This window comes from Agrilus planipennis, unplaced genomic scaffold (assembly GCF_000699045.2).
Source record: "Agrilus planipennis isolate EAB-ADULT unplaced genomic scaffold, Apla_2.0 scaffold28, whole genome shotgun sequence".
Taxonomy (NCBI): domain Eukaryota; kingdom Metazoa; phylum Arthropoda; class Insecta; order Coleoptera; family Buprestidae; genus Agrilus; species Agrilus planipennis.
The window spans coordinates 1,701,632-1,722,793 of record NW_020438897.1 but is presented as its reverse complement, the minus strand read 5'-3'; the positions used below and the strand labels follow the sequence as shown (position 1 = coordinate 1,722,793).

The 21,162-nt window shown below is 32.8% G+C and overlaps 1 protein-coding gene across 2 annotated transcripts in view; it reads right to left on the bottom strand.

Annotated features, from left to right (window-relative positions):
- LOC108744550 (pancreatic triacylglycerol lipase) overlaps nucleotides 1-21,162 on the bottom strand; it is a 56,803-nt gene that overhangs the window by 20,165 nt on the left and 15,476 nt on the right. The window contains exon 1 of one of the 2 annotated variants that reach the window (XM_018480382.1): nucleotides 1,440-1,929. The exons of the other annotated variant lie outside the window; for it this stretch is intronic. The gene's annotated coding sequence lies outside the window, so the exon portion shown is untranslated. Of the gene's footprint in view, nucleotides 1-1,439; nucleotides 1,930-21,162 lie in introns of those variants that run through there. 2 annotated transcript variants of the gene reach the window in all.

Genomic DNA, 21,162 nt, shown 5'->3' with positions numbered 1-21,162 from the left:
TTTGTTTTTATGAAGTGTAAAGTAAATTGTTGTATAAAAATTGACCTTGGAGGGTCATCGCGGAATTATCTGTTCTAATAGTGATGATTAAATGCTATTAAACAATTATGCAATTAGAAATAGTGGAGACGCAATATTTACGGTGATTTGAACAAAGCAAATATTTGTTTTGTCGGTTTTTGAAATCGTAATATTAATGAAATACGTTAGATTACTGTTACAACAATTGCTTATTATTTTCAACTGCATAGATAGTACGAGTGATAAGTTGAAGTACCTACTTAGGTACTTCACATTTAAATTTTTAAACATAATAATTTCGATTTGTAATTGTATCTATAATTAATATATTTGATAAAAACTTTAATTAATGATATGGGGGTAATATTAATAACCACTAGCCTACGTTCTACTATTAAAAAAGTTACGTGATCTATAATAATTAGTACATTGTAGTAATATCGATGACATTGGATCAACAGAAATCATGGGAAGGTAGGTATCGTAATCAGGCTTTGTTTTAGTAGTGCGTAGGAACATAAGATATTGTAAATACATATAAAAATTATAATTAAATTGCTATTGTCATTTTCGATTGCATGGTCGAGGGTTATTGCACCTAGCCATTGCGGTAGGCTTTGGTAAACGCTCATCATTCCTAGTTCGAGCTACCCCAACCTTTGGGAACTTGTAACGCAATTGTATTAATCAAACAATAATAAATCAAGCAATTAAAATTAATCAAAGTGTTTACATAAATAAAAAACCTTTTTAAAAAGAGTTATAAGAGAGACCAAAAGGTGACACAATAGATAAGAACTGACCGTCATTAATACATTTTTGGCTTAATGTGACGAAAATCTATGTATTCGTGAAATATATCTTCATAATTAAAAATAAATATAGATACAGATTTGCTAATTGGATGCAAAACATATGGAGTTCTAAATATTAATAATGAGGTATTTCCAGTACATAATACCGTTATGAATTTTTTAATATAATTGAATAAATAGAGATAAACGATTAAAGTGGTATTTCCGTTAAACTATATAAGTTCTGTAAAGACGCTAAAGAAAATTGTAGTTAAGAAAAGAAAATACAGATTACTAGAAATTCGACATATTTTGAATCATTCAAAAAAATTCGACAAAGGTTTTTAAAGGACATTAGTTAATGAAAACGTTGCGAAGTATTAAAGTATTAAAAACCAATAAATATAAATTTTACTTGAATATTGTGGCATAACTCTTTTTATATCCAAGAAATATTTCACATATTTAATAAGGTCGCATATTTCATTCAATCGGAATCAGAGTCAAAAATGACATTGTTCAAGGTTTGAATAAATAATATAATTAACAGTGAACCAGTCATTAATTAAAACTATGCATTTATCTTATTGACTAACATCACAAGCTATAAGTAAAGATGTTTACCTTTAATCATCAATTAGTTCGGTTAAACACTTCTACCCGCTAAGTAGTTTAATATTTTAAACTATTTTGTCAATTAGTTTATTTTCACTCAGTTTTATGCCGGTAATATGAAACACTTCATACTTACAAGAAATGTTAAACTTTGAATGTACAATAACTTTAAATAATTTGTGTTCGTTAATGTTGTATTTCCGATAACAAGCCCGATCCGCTTTGTGAAACTTTTAAAAACTCGGTTAGAATGATCATGCCGCGCCGCACCGCTTTGGATGAGATACTCTGACCGTGTATACTTAATGACAAACTGTACAAGAGAAGGCAACAACTTTTATTATTTACCTCTCACGAGCCGATTACGCAAAGTACAAATCGCCGTATTATGCAAGGAAGAAATTTGTAAAAAAACTTTCACTAGATCAGTCACATCTCGACAACACATTACATACCACAAAGTCAGTGGCGGGTTGTTCGAAATAAAAACCTACATAACGATATATCTAGCAAGGAGGAGTTAGAGATAGCTTCAAATAAAATGGATGCGGTACTGACAAAACAGACGAACAATTATAAGAAGTGACTGATTTTAGGTATCTAGGACGGATGGAGTAGTAGATAAAGCAGAGGATAGTGTAGGGTCGAGTCGCCTTCAATAAAAAGAAGTCACTTCTATGCTTGTGAAACTCGGAAAGGGTTGTTAAATGTGTATGTTTTGAGCGCGGCGTTGTACGGGTGCGAAACATGGACGGCGTGCGCGGCGGAAAAGAAAAGGTTAGAAGCGTCCGAAATGTGGTGTTACAGGCGAATGATGAGGATATCGTGGATAGAAAAGGTTAGAAATGAAGACGTATTGGAAAGAATAGGAGCAGAGAGAACTCTATGAAAGTCAATAAGAAATAGGCGAGATAGGTTATTAGGACACCTTCTTAGATATGAAGGTCTAGTCAGAGACATATTAGAGGCTGAAGCGGGTGGTAGGAGGGGTGGAGGTAGACCTAAATTAGATTACTGTTTGCAAACAGTTAAGGATGTGAATTTTTTTAGTTTTAGGGAAATGCGAAGTTATGAAAGAGTGGAGGTGATTGTCCAAACATTCTTAGGACTGACGACCTTATGATGCTGATGATGAACTATATATAAAAATTTACTCACATTGTGAGTAGAGGATTTTCACTTATTTAAGTTTTTCTACAGCGAATGTGAGATCTAACAGAAAAAAATTAATACTAAAGGCTTCATAACCAATGCGCGAAAACAAATACGAGTTTTAATCCTCCACAGTCCAAACTCAACTCTGTGAATACCTTATTACCTTATTATATTAACAATGAAATTAAATATTCAATTAATGGTTACCGTTACAATCAGTTGAATGAAATTTAAATGTACTTACACGAGTGCATTTTGATTAATGTAACCTATTACTTCATCAACTATTTTTGCTACAGAATTCCTACACATATTATGCTAGAACATGTATCATTCTTGGAGGAAACTATTGTGAAATATATAAATAAAAAGTAAATATAAATATTTGTTTTTTAATGTAACTGCCTCATTTTATAGCTCTATGAGTAATCGTCGTTCTACCTTGACACTGACAGAATAGGTATCGAATATTTAACAGTATTATATTACAAAAAATGTATTCTTATTTTTTAATTTTTAAATAGTAATCTTTGTGAAAATAAAAAAAAATTAGTTAAACATAAATTCAAAACGCTTGAGCTAGTTTCGTCATTCTTCGGACAACACAATTTAGGGAAACCAAGGATATAAATGCAACGTCACTAGGCTCCTTTTCTTTTTAACATTACTTTTACTTTATGGCGCCATGTCTGTCTCTCATTTAAATTCACCAGTCTACATTTTTTGTAGCCGTAATACAATGAATGATACACAAGTCATACTGCACAAACAGTAATACTTAGAAAAGTAGAACATACACGTTCTTACATTTTCTTTGATTTTATTTAACTTTTAACAGTTACAGTGCCTATATGCATTAATTTAACAAAAAATGAAGAAAAACAAAGTTAATAAACTAATTATTGTTAAGTGTAACTCCCTAAAAAAATTGACTCACAAACATAGCATTCTTAAAGCAACGTTTTTGTTTTGCCATGGTGGAGATTGAAGACAAATTAAGACAAAACATTAATATTATTTCAATTTAAATATGTTCATTAAATAAATTAATAAGTACGAAAATTTAATAAAATAATTGAAGAAACATCGAAGGAGTTCAGTAATTTAATTCTCGTGTTACTTAGCTATCATTATGCGTTTTCCATCAATCAATGCTGTAACGCTATCTCCTTGAGAACCATAATTAATGTGCCTTTTAGTGATGTGATATTTTAAATTCTACAGGTTGACATCTGCTTTGTTCACGTAACTACTTCAAGGTTTATAACCCAGTATAGATTACTGTTCAGTAAAAACCGCTAAGTACCTAATAAATATAGAATTATCACCCGTTTGTATTCAGTATCAATCTGTAATCTAAATCTTTCTTAAACATGTAGATGCGTGACTTTTCGGTAAATTCATTGTAGGTACTCTAATGAATATAAGTATTGTTGAAATTTTCAATTTGAAGTAATTCACCCTTTTTATTAAATGCGAAAAGGATAATATCTTATAGATATTAATTGCATGAGCACGTTCCATTAAAAACAAAAAGCTTCTCAAAAAAAATTTGTTCATTTTTAAAAATTTTCTTTTTTTGTGTTTTCTTCGTGTTATCCAGTCTTTTAGGCTAAAAGGACCATTGTAATTTTTGAAATCTGTTAAATGCGAAGAAGTAGCAAAGGTTGTCAATTGCTTCTAAAGCGCCCCCCGAGATAAAAATATTCAGTCTCTCAGAGTCTCCGAAAGAGAGACTCGAGTCTCCGTCTCTCATCGAGTCTCTTAGATGTCGCTGAGAGAGACTGTCGAAAAAACTGTTTAGCGTCTTTGAATGAGAGACTCGAGTCGCTCATAGAGAGATCCTCATTTCGTATCCAGTCTCTGAACGAGAGACTCGAGTCGCTCATAGAGAGATCCTCATTTCGTATCCAGTCTCTGAACAAGAGACACGAATCTCTCAATAAGTGGTGTTCCGATAGACATGGTTAAAATTTCAAGTTCAACATATTTCACAGATCCCAGTCTTTCTATGAGACACTAGAGTCTCTCAATTTTTCCGTTTTATTCATTCAGTCTCTCTGTGAGAGACTCGAATCTCTGAATTAACAATTTTATCGTTCGAGTCTCATACAGAGACTGTGAGAGATCCATAAAAACACCTAGGCAATAACTGAGAGACTGTAAAAGACTGTGAAAGACGCTGAAAGACTCTGAGAGATTGGAGAGGGACTGAAAATTTTTGTCTAGGGCCTGTATTTTGTTTAAATAATATTCTTTTGTTTCATATTAAGTATTAGTTAAATTCGATTACATTTTGCACAATGTTTCTGTTCCAGATACAAACATAGATTATATTCATGTATGTAATCAGTTATTTCTAAATTCATTTAAGAATGCGGGCACCTCTGCAATTATGTCAATGTGACCCTCATTTAAAATACCGTAATGTATTTCGATACTTGCTAAAAACTGGTTGTATATAACATGTATTTACTCGTATTGTAACTTGTTACATTAACAAATGCTCATTTAAAGTAGAAAATGTAGACTGTGATAAAGGAATAGATAAATGAATCAAAATAAGTCTTAGTAGAATGAAGATTCGGGCTATAGGGCCGTGGTCTAACTGAACTAGTCGCTAGTCGCTGTCGAGACTTCGAAATATAATTTACTTTCACGTTGTCAACGCAGCACTACCACTGAGGATGTCACCTACAGTAGCTGACGAAACGTATGGACAGAATAGTTCACTTAGACCACGGCCCTATAGCCCGAATCTTCATTCTACTAAGGATTCCGGCCGTGAAAGCCTTTGTTCTTATACAAAATAAGTCTCATTCTAGTTATAAGAAAAACCTGTTTACTGTGGTGTTTCGCGCACTGTTAATGAGTCTCACGTTGATAATGTCCACATTAGAACTGGGCGAAACACGTGTCCGTAATAAGGAGGTCTTTTGGTAACTACTTTTATTTTATTTTCTATTTATGCCTTTTTTAATTCTTTTATGATTCATTTTGATTTGTATGTTCATCTAGCATTATTTGTAAGTAGATTATGAATAGTTTCCAAACGTAGCTTTGGTGATTAAGTCTAAGAGTGTACTAATTTTACCATATGAAGGGGTTCAACTAGTATACAACATTCGCGTGGTTTTCTTAACTTTCATTTATTTCAAGTTATGTATACAAAATTGTTCAAAATAGCTCGAGCCAAACGATTAATTTTCTGAAGATAATTATCTGTAAAAGATATGAAAAACCGTAATAATGAGTCAAGTTTCGATGATCATGTAGCCAGGAGCCGAGTTCAGTTTTTATTCTGTTACTTTCTTACTGACCGCATTGAAAGCATACCTCGGAAACAATAAAAAAGTTTCATTTCCGTTTTCCGGTTTCCGCTGGACCGACAATAACATTGCTGTTACCCAATCGAAATTAGCAAATACGCGGTTGAGATAAGGCAAAAAATTACTGAAAAAGCAGCAACAATAACGTAACATTGCTAAATATACAACGACTGCAATTAATGTTTATAATAGGTAAAATACGTCGTGTGCCTATTGTAACTTTTTATTGATTTTTGTAACGATATTGAAGTAGGCAGCTAGTTTTCTTAATACATTGGTTGTATTTTATGTTCAATGTTCGCTGAAAATGTAAACAAGGATTGGCTATTAACTTTCTTTCTCGAAAATTATGACTAAAACGTTGCAAAAGAAATTTAGAAACTTTTATAATGAATTAATTTGTAATGATTTTTAATGATAAGGAAGTGTTTTGTAGCCTGATGGATATTTCGCGGTTTGAAAGTCATCTTGATGTCTAACGAAGTGTCAACGGTTTAGTTAATTGTAGAAGTTACTTAAACAGTATTTCTCATTCATGTATTTCAATTTTTACACTGACAGTGATAAGTAATTGCTTCAAACAGAAATAACTACAAAAGAATTCAATGCTCGATCAAGCGGGTAACCCTGCAGTGACAATATTTGAGAATAAAGCACTGTAGAATTAGATATTTTGGAATGTATTACAATAGTGTAACCAGAGAGTCCCATGGAAAGATAAAAGTAAATTCCTCATCACGACCAGTACTCAGGCTGGACGTGGCGTCTGATTAATCACTTTAACATTAGCATTAACAGATAAGTACAAGTAGATGTATTACACCATATTCCAACGATGTTCTTAATTTTCAAGGATTGGGTTGAGCGATCTACTGGAAGGGCATGCCACTTACTTTATTTAGCCACTGGGACCGATCTATCAGTTTAGCCGCCCTTTACAATGACACCTTATAAATAATGAGTATGTTATTCCAGAGATGGGATGGTGCAATTTTGCTATTGTCAAACTAATGACAAAGTAATATCTGAATTTTTGTTTGTAAAGACAAGTGACTCAACTTGGGGAATCCCCTAAAGGTTATATTCCCAAAAGTACTGCATAACCACATACAAACTATCGAAAATAATTACTTCTCTGAACGCGAGCGGGGAATCCTTGTGAAACAAACGAAACGCAAAGGGTTGCCAGTTTAGAAATGTAAAAGTGGTAAAGCATTCGGGAGAATCTCCTTGTATTATCAACTCAAAAATCGTGAAAAATCATTACATTTCTGGTGCTCAAAAGAGTTGGCTCCTTTCTTCTTATTTTTCTTCCTGCTTGGCTGCTAATCTGGAGACAACATTAAGAAAATTATAAAACAGCACTTTAAAATATATTGGTTCGTCTAAGAATGTATCAAATTGCTCCAATTGATAATTTGAAATCAAATTCAAAATAGAAAACAATAAGATTTTGATTCTTCATCATCATCATAAGGTCGTCAGTCATAAGACTGATAAACATAATATTAATATTATATATATTAAGTTAGTTAAAGAAGTTAGGAATAATCGTTTACTAGACAGTTTATACATTTATAAAAATAAACAAATTGTTCTTAACAATGACAACGGTCCTATCCCTGGATCTCCGCTATTTAGGCTAGTTTAATTACGTTCATGATTGTTAAGGTCCATTGAACATCTACCTTGTTGGCATCGGGTCATGTTCACTGAACCTTAACAACTATCAGTATAAATTAGGATTAGTTTCCATTTAGGTTTAGTTTACTTCAGTCCCTGAAGAAGGTAACTTTGTTACCGATAAGTGCTTCGGACAATTAGTGTCGTGTTTTGGCGTTGGGGTTTTGAGCTATTCTGTTTGTTCTACAACAACCGCCAAAGTTTTTCCAATCTTCATATAAGACTGATTGGCACGCACTTCCATTCTTTACTATTTGCAGTGAATTATCAGTATTTAAAATTATTATTTGAGGGGAACTTTATCAAACAATTTATCCAATCTTATTGTTAATTTTCTGATACCTGATTGGACACGCATTTCCCTCATACGTAACTGTATGCGAACAGGATTTTAATGTAAATCTTCCTCTGCCTCACTTTACTCATATTTCCGTTTCTACTATAACTCTTACTAACACCATTCATATCTCAGAAGATTTCCTACAGTCATTTAATTCAACAAATTTATTTGAACCATCTTCAGACTGATTTTTTTTTATAGTTTTACTGGGTTATTATACATTAATTTGTTAGTAAAATATCATTGACATTTAAACGACATACTTTTTTGAAGTATTACTAGCTGTACACAGATTTTAACTTAAAATGTAGAATATGGGGAACACACTATTTACTCCCACTTTATGTGCTTTTATTCTATTTATTTAGTCGTTCACTATATTGATTATGAAAATTACAGCCGTACTAGTTGTCTACGTCGAGTTCTTACCTCGAAGAACGACTGAAGTTGAATGATTTACCTTAACATAGAATAGCCATGAGCTAATACGCATCAGTAGGCATTACTATCTAAGGGGCTACGTCTCGTTGATCTAACTGTATATTTGTATGATGTGGTCATTTTCCAAATGACGTTTAGACATGATGATTTTAGTGAAAACGTACTTATTTTCAAAACATTGCATATACAATGTATATATATAGGTGCCTATTTTAGATAATAAAAACAAAAATATTCGAGAGGTGTGTTCAAAAGCATTTAAGTGACAACTTCCGCGATTCGGTTGTTAAAGTCAAATATCATTCGCCTTGTTGCGTAAACGAATTCGACAACAGCTTTAGTAGTAATAAATAATCCACCTATAAGTTTACGGGTACCTAGTTAAAAAGAAATCAACAACACTGTCGAACTTGGCGACGGTAATCCTATGGTTGTCGTCTTAATCTTGGCAGTGAAACTTGGCGCTGACTGAGACTGTTACGCAATGGCAATTTCAAACGTCCTTGTCGTTCTACATTTCTTTCTGCAACACGAATTCTCAACTGTACTTTAATTATTACTCTTGCAAGTATTGTTTTTTTTTGTCCAAATTTGTTGGTATTATTACCTAAAGCTATATACGGACACTGAAGGAAGGCACAAAGATAGAGAGACAAATAGACGCCAGTCTCATTAAAACCCTTAAAAAAGGGAGCATACTGGAGTCAAAATTGTGGTAGTGGAAGATTACTTTCGTACTTTCCTCTGATTCTTTTTCACCAAAATAGTTTATTTACGAAACTTAGCAACTTTCGAATATGGTGACATGACTTCATCTTCGCTTTCGGTCATCACATTGTTTTTCAGCGTTCAGGAATGGATCTACTTTTGGACTGCAGCCCTGGACGCTGTGGATACAAAAATCACCTAGCCTCCATTAAAAACAATTGACGATATTGTGACCAACCTATGTGTGCGTCTATCGAACGGAACGGGAATTCCCCGTGGCTTCTTTTCAGTCGGTGTATTTTCTCGCGTATGCGTCTATTATAGGGGAGTATTCACCTTTCGTATATAAATACAACCTTATTTTTAAAACGCGAAAAACCGTTATTTACAACCATTACCACCAAATATTCAGTATCCAATTTTGGATCACCTTCATCTAGACAACGTGGATATGGATATTTTTTTCGTTTAGGATGAGTTTGAGTGTAAATTCTCATATACTAATTAAGATTTAAAATGATGAGATATCGTTAAATAATCGATTAAATCAATTTCGATTAAGGCCTATCAGTTTGAACTTTAATTCTATTATGGATTGCAGCCGTGGAAGCATACGCGTATGTTCTTAAATTTTTTTGTTTTTGATTCCTTCTCGGCCTGCCTCCCTCTAAAAAAAAGTAGGCCGCTAAGTCCAAGCCTTGGTTGGAATTAAGGACAACATTGGAATTCGATGTAATTTTTACTGTAAGGAGACGTTGCTAATGCTGAAGTGATTAATTAATAAGACGCCGCGAGCATTTATTTAGGAATGCAGTTGCAGATGCAGGTGTATCTAATTACAAGGTATTGCTTTCAATTTCTTTTGAATTTGTCAGCACTCAATAGCTTCATTATAAAACATTTCTTAACAAAATCTACATATGCTTGTTACGCCAACGTAATAAGTACAAATACAGAATTTTCTTTGAAAACCTTCTGCCTACAACCGTTTTCTTGAATAAATGTGTTCATTTGATTGAGGCTTGGCAAGAATAAATTTATAGGTGAAAGTGTACAATAAGTTCTCATGTAGGTACTTCCTAAAAAGTTCTGCAAAATGTTTTTTAATTGTCATTTGCGTGATATCAGTATTTATAAATACTACAAAGGATTTTCGTTATCTGATAGATAAAAATGTTTATACAAATTAGATTTTGGAAAAAACCAGATAGGAGATAGGTAGGATAATATAAAAACCAATGGTCTGCTGGAACTCTCGAAGATACTGACCAACTACGTACTTCCGTTAAACAAGTCGATATCTTAACTAGAAAAGGATTTCGTCCGTTCGCTATCTGCATTTCTTCTGCTTCATTTCAACAGGTGTTTTATCGAAACTGTATACGGCGTGCTGACGAGTCCCAATGAGATTCAAATGCGACACATGTCTGACGGTTTCTATAGAATACAGAGTATTGACTGTCAAGAACTTTTTGTTCTGTTTCGTTACGTCTCTTATGACGTAATAGTCACGCCGTGGGCTCAGTTCGATAAGTCGATTTATCATTAAGTGGAAACGATTTTGTTGAGAGCTTTCCAGCTAGAAATAATACATACCAAAACCGACATTGTCTAAGTAGAGGTGACTTTCAGCAAGGGTGTGATACACAAATCAATAAAAGTTCAGTGTATATATTGATCTTACTCTACCCTCAAAATTTTATTTTGAGTTACTTCAAGTACTTTTGTATCAGTTTGGAAAGCTCCAAGTAAATCTCCCAATAAATGTTCACATGCTGTTTGTACTTATTTGTACTAATATCAATTAATTATTCCTGATGAACGGTTAATCTTTAGACAATATGCAATCAATACGCGTTGTTATTGTTGTTATAATACGTAAGTATGTAGGTTACGTTTCGTCGTAGGTATGCATATGTATGGGTGACCAGTCGGGCTATGGCAAGAGTGAGAGTTTTAAGTGAGTAAGCACTTTTATTGTTGTTATTCTCACTTATTGTGTAATGCATAATGCAACAGTACAATACATTCCAACGGACCAACTTTTCATTATCAAGGAGTCTTCATAATGGTTGCATTGCGTCATATTATTGCACTTTACTGTACATGCATCCCATATAGACATTGTAACATTCAGATGCATGTAATATATCTTCTTATTACACTGGACAAAAATTTTCAGTCTCTCTGCAGTCTCTCAGAGTCTTTCAGCGTCTCTGAGAGCGTCTCTCTTAGTCTTTCACAGTCTCTCAGTTATTGTCTAGGTGTTTTTATGGATCTCTTACAGTCTCTGTATGAGAGACTCGAACGATAAAATTGTTAATTCAGAGATTCGAATCTCTCACAAAGAGACTCGAGTCTCTCGCAGAAAGACTGGGATCTCTGAAATATGTTGAACTTAGAAAATTTTAACCATGTCTATCGATACACCATTTATTAAGAGAGTCTCTCGTTCAGAGATTCGAGTCTCTCGTTCAGAGACTGGATACGAAATGAGGATCTCTCTATGAACGACTCGAGTCTCTCGTTCAGAGACGCTAAACAGTTTCTTTGACAGTCTCTCGACAGTCTCTCTCAGCAACACCAGAGAGACTCGATGAGAGACGGAGACTCGAGTCTCGCTTTTAGAGAATCTGAGAGACTGAACATTTTTATCTCGAGTAGTGATCATTAAAAAGGAAGGGATTTAAGCTACTATTATTCAATAGATACCAAAAAACAAAAACAATTTGTGTACCTATGCTTTTGCCTTTTAATCTAGGTGAAATTAGATTCAGATTAATTTCGAACTTCTTTTCTGAGGTAAGAACTTCTCGTGTTTGGGGATGTTAGTGGCTGATAAGGATATTTCAGTCAAAAGCATTCGTTGATAATAGATTAATATTTTTTTATCTCGAGTAGTGATCATTAAAAAGGAAGGGATTTAAGCTACTATTATTCAATAGATACCAAAAAACAAAAACAATTTGTGTACCTATGCTTTTGCCTTTTAATCTAGGTGAAATTAGATTCAGATTAATTTCGAACTTCTTTTCTGAGGTAAGAACTTCTCGTGTTTGGGGATGTTAGTGGCTGATAAGGATATTTCAGTCAAAAGCATTCGTTGATAATAGATTAATATTTTTTTAATGTTTCAATAGGTTTTTAATCAAATTTTTAATTTTAATAATGCATTTGTTTGGGCATATTTTTTATGTTTTTGAAACATAAAAATGCAAATTTTATTTATTTATTTAGTTTGAGTAATCTTAACAGTGATGNAAGTATTTCATTTGCTATTTATGTTTGCTGTTGAAATGAGGCATATTGTAGGTAGGTTTTTTTTTTATTAAGATTGGTAGTTTCGTTATAGAGAATTCGTTACACAATTCTGCGTTATGGTGGTAACAGTTTCGTAAATATTATATGCGGGTAATAAAAGTGTAAAAATGATCGTCCGACAATAGAAAAACGTCTATAATTTTAACAGGTATCACTGATATTTAAAGTAGAGCAAAATATGATAAAAGTTATTGCTTAAACACATTTCGAAAATTCGAAAGATTACAATCTGTCTTTAAGTAGATATTAAAACAATAATTAACCTCCACAATGTGTTTACTGTACGTATGAAAGTAAAAATTGCTTTATGTAAAATAACTTTGTTTGCTGACTTGCAAATTAGAAACGGTCTATTTTATGTTTGTACCTACTACGTATAATCTGTTCATTAAACAAATATAATTAGTATGGAAAATAAATAAAAGCACTTGCTGATGATCGTATCGAAGTGTTGTTCATACTTATCATCTGAACAGAAGCTTTCACGTCATAATAAAAACTTCCTCACTATACCTAGAAACTTGTATCTGTAATTACGATTAACAAATTCGATTTCACATCATTAATTACAATATCTATAATAAAATTTCCGGGTTCTGTGGCACTAAGAAAACTTTTTATTAATATAATTTACTATTGACACTTCATGTTTGCTAAAACTTAAAAGAAGGTATATGTCCCATGTTTGTTTTAATGACTGTAGTAATAGTTTTTGAGCGAAATATTTAATTTAATTTTAATCATGATTAGAAATTTTTATCAAAAGGCGCTTACCTATAATCTTATAAATTTACTAACTTCAATTTTAAACAGCTTTTCCTGGTTGAGGCTATTGTGGTTATCCATTGAAGAATTGGTAATCGGAAACTCAAGTAATTTTCTGATTTTAATTGTGCTTGATTTTGATTTTTTAATCATCCACAAATTCCCCTAAAGATGATAACTTACATCTATCTGTGAAATTTCAACTAACATTGAGACCAAATAGCAATATGAAATACATCTATCATTTGTTTCATGTGATTTTTTTTTATTGGTTTGAAAATTATTGTTTGATAATAATTTAAATTGTTTCCTTTCAAGATCAATGAATTTCTAAATCCTATATAATGTGTAAGAGATGCCGACATTTCGGTATCAGCACATATTATCGTTCCGCAAGATAACCTTAAACTTATATTCTGGAATCTTCTTGTTTAAGGAACCAATGTAGCAACTTCATTATAAGTTAATTTTGAATAGCTGACATTGAGATATACATGAAAGATCATGAAATCAGATTTTCTAAACAAACAAAATACAAATACAGTAGAATCTGCTTATAATGGCATCGAAAGGAAATGACAAACACGTCATACTAAACGAGCGTCATACAAAGCATAGTCTTAGAAATTAAACATCTTTCTATTTTGGTTATTTACTTTAATAGAGAGAAAAACTACAAATTGTATATAAAAACTAGAACAGATATCTTTAAAAAATATCCAAATTCAAACATAGTCATTACGCTAGATCGATTAGCGAGAAGCTGAATAACCCAGAACAGCATAGAATTTTTTCGAAGCGCGATATTGTATGATAAAATTTAAATTTTTTAACCATGTAATAATACCTTGTAAATAATGGTTAGTCGTTCATTCCCTAATAGTTAATACAACGACTTAAAACTGTTTTATAAATAAGAAAGAATCTCGCGTAAGTTCAGTCCGAAAAAGAAACCGTTGTTTTGCTCCCAATACACTGAAACATAGGCAATATATCTTAAATAATATAATCTTAATAAGCTTGTATACCAACGCCGCGCCGTGTTTTCTTTATTTTAACCAGATTATTCCATAAATGATTTCGCAAGCATTCTGGTAATATTTAGAGAGGTATCGTTCGTCGAAAAATCAGCACGTTGTAAAATGTGGTACTTGTATTAAGTATGCCAAAAAATTCAACTTTGCTTTTGTTACATAACGTATTACTTCTTTATTCTTTCGATGTTTTCTTTAGAACTTGATTCCAACCATTACAACATTGTTTCCATAAAATACTCTTCTCGAACATTCTCAATTGTTATGCGACCATCGCCACGTATTTAAGTGTACACTTAAAATTGAGAGACACTGTAAATTCGATATCCACGTAACAACGACTTTCTAAATCTAATAATTAAAAATTTTACTTCTAAAGTGCTACTTGACATTAAAGGGAACAATAATAGATATAATTAAGATATCTTCAGACACTTCCTGTCTTCTTCTCTTTCGTAATAGAGGCACCTACGAGTATATTNTTAAGATTCACTTTTATTAACAAAACAGTATTTTTATGCAATATTTTTGCATGACACTGCATTGTCGTCGAAGTATTTGTGTCAAAGGGAAAAAATTTTAGCTTATCGAGATGTATAACGTGTTACAAGACAATCAGACAGTGGGTTTTAAAAATAAATAAAAAAACAAATGCCACAGGAAGTTTTGCCAGCTTCACATTATGATGTTTTCAGAAAACTGATTTTTAGAGAAACTCAAATCAAAATAAATACGGACGTGATGCTTTAAATAAAACTTCCTCTCTATCAATTTTATATTCAAATAGTTTAATCTAGTGATCTAGACGAAGGCACTTGGTTCGAAGAAAATAAAAAAGAAGGTCGTGACCAGGCGCGACTGAGAAACGTGCGATAGTTTTGCAGTCTTTGTTTTTTGGAAAACGACAATTTCCGGTTAAAATGCCAATTGCAGTCAGCGCGGTTAAGAGAAAGGATCAACACCGAACCAGAGAGAGAAAGAGAAGAACGTAGGTACAGCAAACAGTGCTGCTAACGTAACAAGTGCAAGTTTTGAAGGTCGTAAGCGCATGTGCAGTATATAATTATATCAGTGCAATGTGGAGTGCAACGAGCTGTCTGCCTGGCTGCGAGAAACCAAGTAGGGTGACCGGCCCAATCCAAGGTCCAATTCGTTCTCACACTGACTTGATTCCATATAACATGTTACTTAATTACAAGAATATAACAATTAACAATTATTGTAATTCTGATAAGATAATCAACTGTCAAGAGTGGAAACAAGAGAAAAAAGAAATTTTTTAATCAATCGGGAGGTACATTTTGGATGGGCACATGGGTAGCATTATTTTAATATGTACGACATTAATAGAGGGTATAATATAGATACCCGGCGGATCCGACACTTTTGTGAGATCTAGCTCAGCTAATTCCATGTATCAGGCTTTATGGTACCCAGCAAAATCACTATCCGGCGCATCTTTAATATAACGGTCTGTATTCGCGGTTGCAACAACTTCCATCATTTAGCAGCCATCTTGAGGAAGGGTGTAATCCGTTTTCTTTTATATCTCCGCATACCGCAAGTCCTACAAAAAATTTAGACAGACCTTTTGTGTATCTACTTGATTAAATAATTTAAATTTCATTACCACAGTTTTCACGTACCATTAATAATAAACCTCCATCAGCCTCTAAAACCGACGGACAATAGACTCTCTGCCTGTATTTACTGTTAATTATTCTTAGTTAAGCTGGGAACATCTTTTGAAATTAATTTTTCAACTCTTCTGGCTGATAAAACTTGGCAGATTTAGCGTTAGAGGTTAACTAAAAGTTTAGGCCAAGCGTAAATTAGTGACTAGTTGCATTGTCAAAATTGTCTAGTATATATCTTTCAATCCCCGTTTCTCCACAGCCCTCCCGCTACGAATTTATCACCTAAACATCAAGTGATCATGTCGCCCTTTAAATAGTCTGGTCGATCATTCGGGAACCGTTTTCTAAAATTCTTTAAGCTTATGGGAATGGAATAGGTAGACATGGATACTTTGGTCGCCCACATCTTCCACACACATCCTCCCATTGTTTTGATTCAAGTTCGGTACAGTATTGATTGATCAATACTTTGTTACCTATTGTACCGAACATTGGCACTTGAAGATTGACCGAACATTGGTCTAATATCGACAAGCCAATATTTGGTCTCATCAACTTCGGTACTTCCTACGTGGTCTAATTAAAGAAACCATTTCACATTATTATCAAAGTGCAAAGTAGCGGTAACAATTAAAAATTTTTTATTAAAGTGCGTTATTTTTATATCGCAAGAGCGAAAATGCCTAACTTGATGAATATGTGGAATATACTTTTTTTTAACCACGATTATCTGAAAACTGTCCTAAAGTAGCACAACTCTCCAAATCTTTTGAACAAATAGTAACACCCCTCAAATTTTTAAATTGTATTTGACTCATATTACTTACTGAATTTATTTGAACGAATTTTATTACTGTACGTCATTTTTTTCTTCAAAAGATAAATGCCACCTTTTCATAATTGCGTGTAATAGAAAATAGAATAAATATCCCTATGTACTGCTCTGAAGCCCCTGCTATATTCCCCTTCCCATTCGCAGTATAATTGAACGTCAGCTGTTTCAATACCAAATGCTTAGCTAAGCATTTAATTAGAATCTAATAGAAACAGCTATTTTCCTAGTCGAATTCAAAAGTACCGAATTTTACAGATTAACTTGAACATACATATACAGTAGAATCCGCTTATAATGACATCTAAGAAAAATGACGAATACGTCATACTAAACGGGCGCCATACAAAGCAGTCTTAGAAAATAAACAACTTTTTATTTTGGTTAGTTATTTAGTTTAATAGAGAGAAGAACTACAAATTGTATATATTTATTAACAGAAAAAGAAAAAGAACGATGAATTGTAATATCAATATAGATACATAAGAAGGGTCAGAATAATAAGCGAAAATGTTATTATTGATCATTTGGGTCACTATAGCCGGATATGATTTCTTGAGAATCAGTCATAATAAATGATATGCCATTTTAAACGGAGTCATTATATTCCAACTTTCCTATAGAGAATTTAATATGAAAACCAAATTTAACATTGCAATTACTTCATATTATGCGGTTCGTCAATATAGGCGGTGTCAAAATAAATGCATTCCACTTTACTTTAAAAAGGTGCAATTTTGATGAACAGAATATGACTCGTTATTAGTCAGTAATTGGATCTTTCACAGTGTCATTTTTTAACATTTACCTATGTTATTTCATTAGAATCGACAAAATTGAAAATTTTATGTGGAATGTTGGTTTAGTCACTTCATATTTGTACATGTACAGTCCAAGTACGTACAAGTGTGTACGTAAATGAAATCTGCCATCATCTGCGTTACTTTAACCTAAAACGGTTTCTTGCGTAATAATGAGTATAAGCAGGAAGCCTTCCATCGTATTCTTCTTGTAAGTCTTGTAGGATTGAAGATGCATAATTTGCATACGTAATATCGCGTGCTTAGATTGAAAACCATTCAGATTTATGTCTGTGACCGAATAGGTGGGCAACATATCTAACTAAATAGGTACCTTTTCCTCTACTTTGTAATTATTGCATGTTGACTGAGAAACCAGGAAATGTGATACATATAACGGAAGAGTCATTAGTATCTATGTCCAAGAACGGTTTTCTTGTACATGTGACCGTGACAGTCGTGACTATCAGTAACTGCATAATTGCTTACAGAAAACGACAAAATTGTTTTGCATCAGTTAACTAAAGTATCTTTTCACTTATCACTTCATATTCATGTGTGTGTACCATACATTAAGTCACTGGCCTCCATCCTCTCTGCATCTCCTCCAATTGTTGCGTCTCCTTACAACGAATAACAATCTAATTTCATTAATACTTACTAGATATTGCAATATATTTAATGAAATACAAAATAATATACCTCACCCCTAGGTAAAAATTTTCAGTCTCTCAGAGTCTTTTAGCGTCTCTGAGAGCGTCTCTTACAGTCTTACACAGTCTCTCAGTTATTGCCTAGGTGTTTTTATGGATCTCTCACAGTCTCTGTATGAGAGACTCGAACAATAAAATTGTTAATTCAGAGATTCGAGCCTCTCACAGAGAGACTGAATTAATAAAACTGAAAAATTGAGAGACTTGAGTCTCTCGTAGATAGAAAGAGTGAGAATTCTGAAATATGTTGGACTTTTTTTTAATTTTAACCATGTCTATCGAGACTTATTGAAAAATTCGTCTCTCGTTCAGAGATTCGAGTCACTCGTTCAGAGATTCGAGTCTCTTGTTCAGAGACTGGATACGAAATGAGGATCTCTCTATGAGCGACTCCAGTCTCTCGTTCAGAGACGCTAAACAGTTTTTTTGACAGTCTCTCTCAGCGCCACCAGAGAGACTCGATGAGAGATGGAGACTCGAGTCTCGCTTTTAGAGACTCTGAGAGACTGAACATTTTTATCTCGGGACATTATAAATAAACTGGTAATAATGAATAATTATAATGAATTCAAAATTCTATAAAACGTTTAAAGATTTAAAACCCAAAGGAGCGAGCCTTTAACTGAAGATGATACCTTGGTTGTTGAAACGCGTTTAAGGCTTCTAATCTTAGTAAAAGGCAATGTTAACACTTAAGAGTTTTACTGAAATATAAGAATTTCAAAAGCCCAAAGCAGGGTGTATCTATAATTAAGGAAAATACCATTTTATTATTTTCCTGACCGTTTGACCGTTTTAGTAAACTGAGTAATCATTCAAAGTGAATTCTAATAAATTTTACGGCTATACGTCCTTATCATTACCCATTAGAAAGGCTGTACAAGCAATTTGTTTAACCAAACATATTTATATTCTTAAGTACTTAGGAAGACCTTCTTTACGTTAGTTTAAATTAGCATTTTAAAAGTTAGTGAACGGGAATTTGAAATAAAGACCATAAATTAAGGCCTTCTTTACTGACTTTTATGACTGAGATTCCACAAAATTATGCACTCTCTTTTATCGTTAATATCCATTTATTTCGAATACTTCCTACGTGTGAATTGTATGTGCAATAATAATAATGTACGAACTACCGCATCACGAACTGAAATAATAGGTTTAAATGTGGAGCCACCGCTGAAATGTCGAGTGATGAAAATAAATTACTCTGGTCTAATAACATACTGGCATCAGGAAAAGAAAGTTAGTTAAAAATACGCTCTAGGAAATTTACTTTGGTATTGTTTGTTTAAGCTTTAAACATTTACGTAATCATACAACGTACTAATTATTAATAGTGTTTAATCAGATAATTCTTTCTTATGATGTTAGTCAAATTAATTATTTCAATGAACGGCAGCGGATCTTGTGTCGGCGACGTTAAGCAAAAGTGATTCTTAATTATTCTTTTTCTAGATATATGGTAAGCAATGGAGTGCCAGACTAAGGGTGATGGTGAAGTGGGCTGCCCTCTGGTCCTGGGGGCTCTACATTTCCAGAAGTCCTTTAGTCCTTTTTAATTAAACACCAAGCAAGGCCAAAATACGTTCGGTAAGTATAAGATTTTGTTTGATCACTGGCAATAGGCCTAATTGTTTCATTACAGACGCTAATAGGGCATTCTTATATTTAACACATTTATTAGTGATTCTCTACTTATTAAAATAATTTTCTGCACTCTTATAAAATTTGCTGCATTTACGTAAATGAAGACACAATCTTCTAATGGATTTTTTTGTTTGTCTTTGGTATTTATCCTTTTTAAATTGAAAATCATATAACTATCCTCTAAATTTATCATCAACGCGCCCAGAATTCATTAAAAAATCTTCTTCTCTTCTTGTCCTATTAACTAGTACAACCCGGTTAAATTTAGACGTAAGGTATAGTTGCCGATGGTGTATATCACTTGAACCATGCCGTTTCTTCATGCTATAACCTAACAGGTTTCCGTTGGCAGGCGTTTAACTACAGCCATTTTATATCTTATGTTCCTATGACCGAATATTGACATTTAAAGACAGCGACGCGTCAAAATTGGTGATATTTTAATAAATCCCATCCTGGATACCGAAGGTAGACCTTAGGCAGTTAGACAGTTAGTTTCACCCCCCTTAGTCAGACGTTTTAATATAGAAATTCGGACGCCGACAAGAAATAGCCGCACATATTTTCATTGCAAACCTGTACATACATATTTGCATTTTATTTTGTACCGATGATGATTATTAGTTTATAGTCATGGTGATGATAATAGTTATGATGGTACGCCTAAAGTGTGGTCTCATATCAAATGTATACTATTGTTTGCATAACGTTCTCAATTAAGACTAATATTATTGACAAAACTTTAAATATGACCCTTATTGTGCTATTATAATAAATTAAACCTAATAAAATATGTAGATATTTATACTCATTTTTTTTTAAAGTTGTAGACAGTATGCATTTTTATTAAATTGAGAATGTAGTCATTGTAATACGACTTTACTTTTAACATAATTTTTTTCATCAATCTACAAATTACAGTGACGAAATGACCAATTATTGTAGCTTAGCAAATTAAGAAATGTAATAATTATTTGTTAAATTAATTTATTATTAATGCAACAGCTTAAGTTATGCATTTAGCATAAATTGTGACACTTCATATAAAAAATATATGTATGTATAATCAGATTTAATTAGCACCAACGCGTTAATTGAATGTGTATTAGCAATAACGATGACTTTTGTCCTTGCAATTTTACAAGCTAGTTATGGGACTGGGCAAAAAGAAAACTAGAAAGTTGTTATGTTTTGCAGAAAAACAAACAGTTAACTTTAATTAGTTACATTTAGTTATGTACATTGTACCTTTTCTCATTAGTTGAAGAGGGTGCAATTAATTTTATTTATTTACATGCTGCAAAAAGAGAAAAGCTTGCAGATT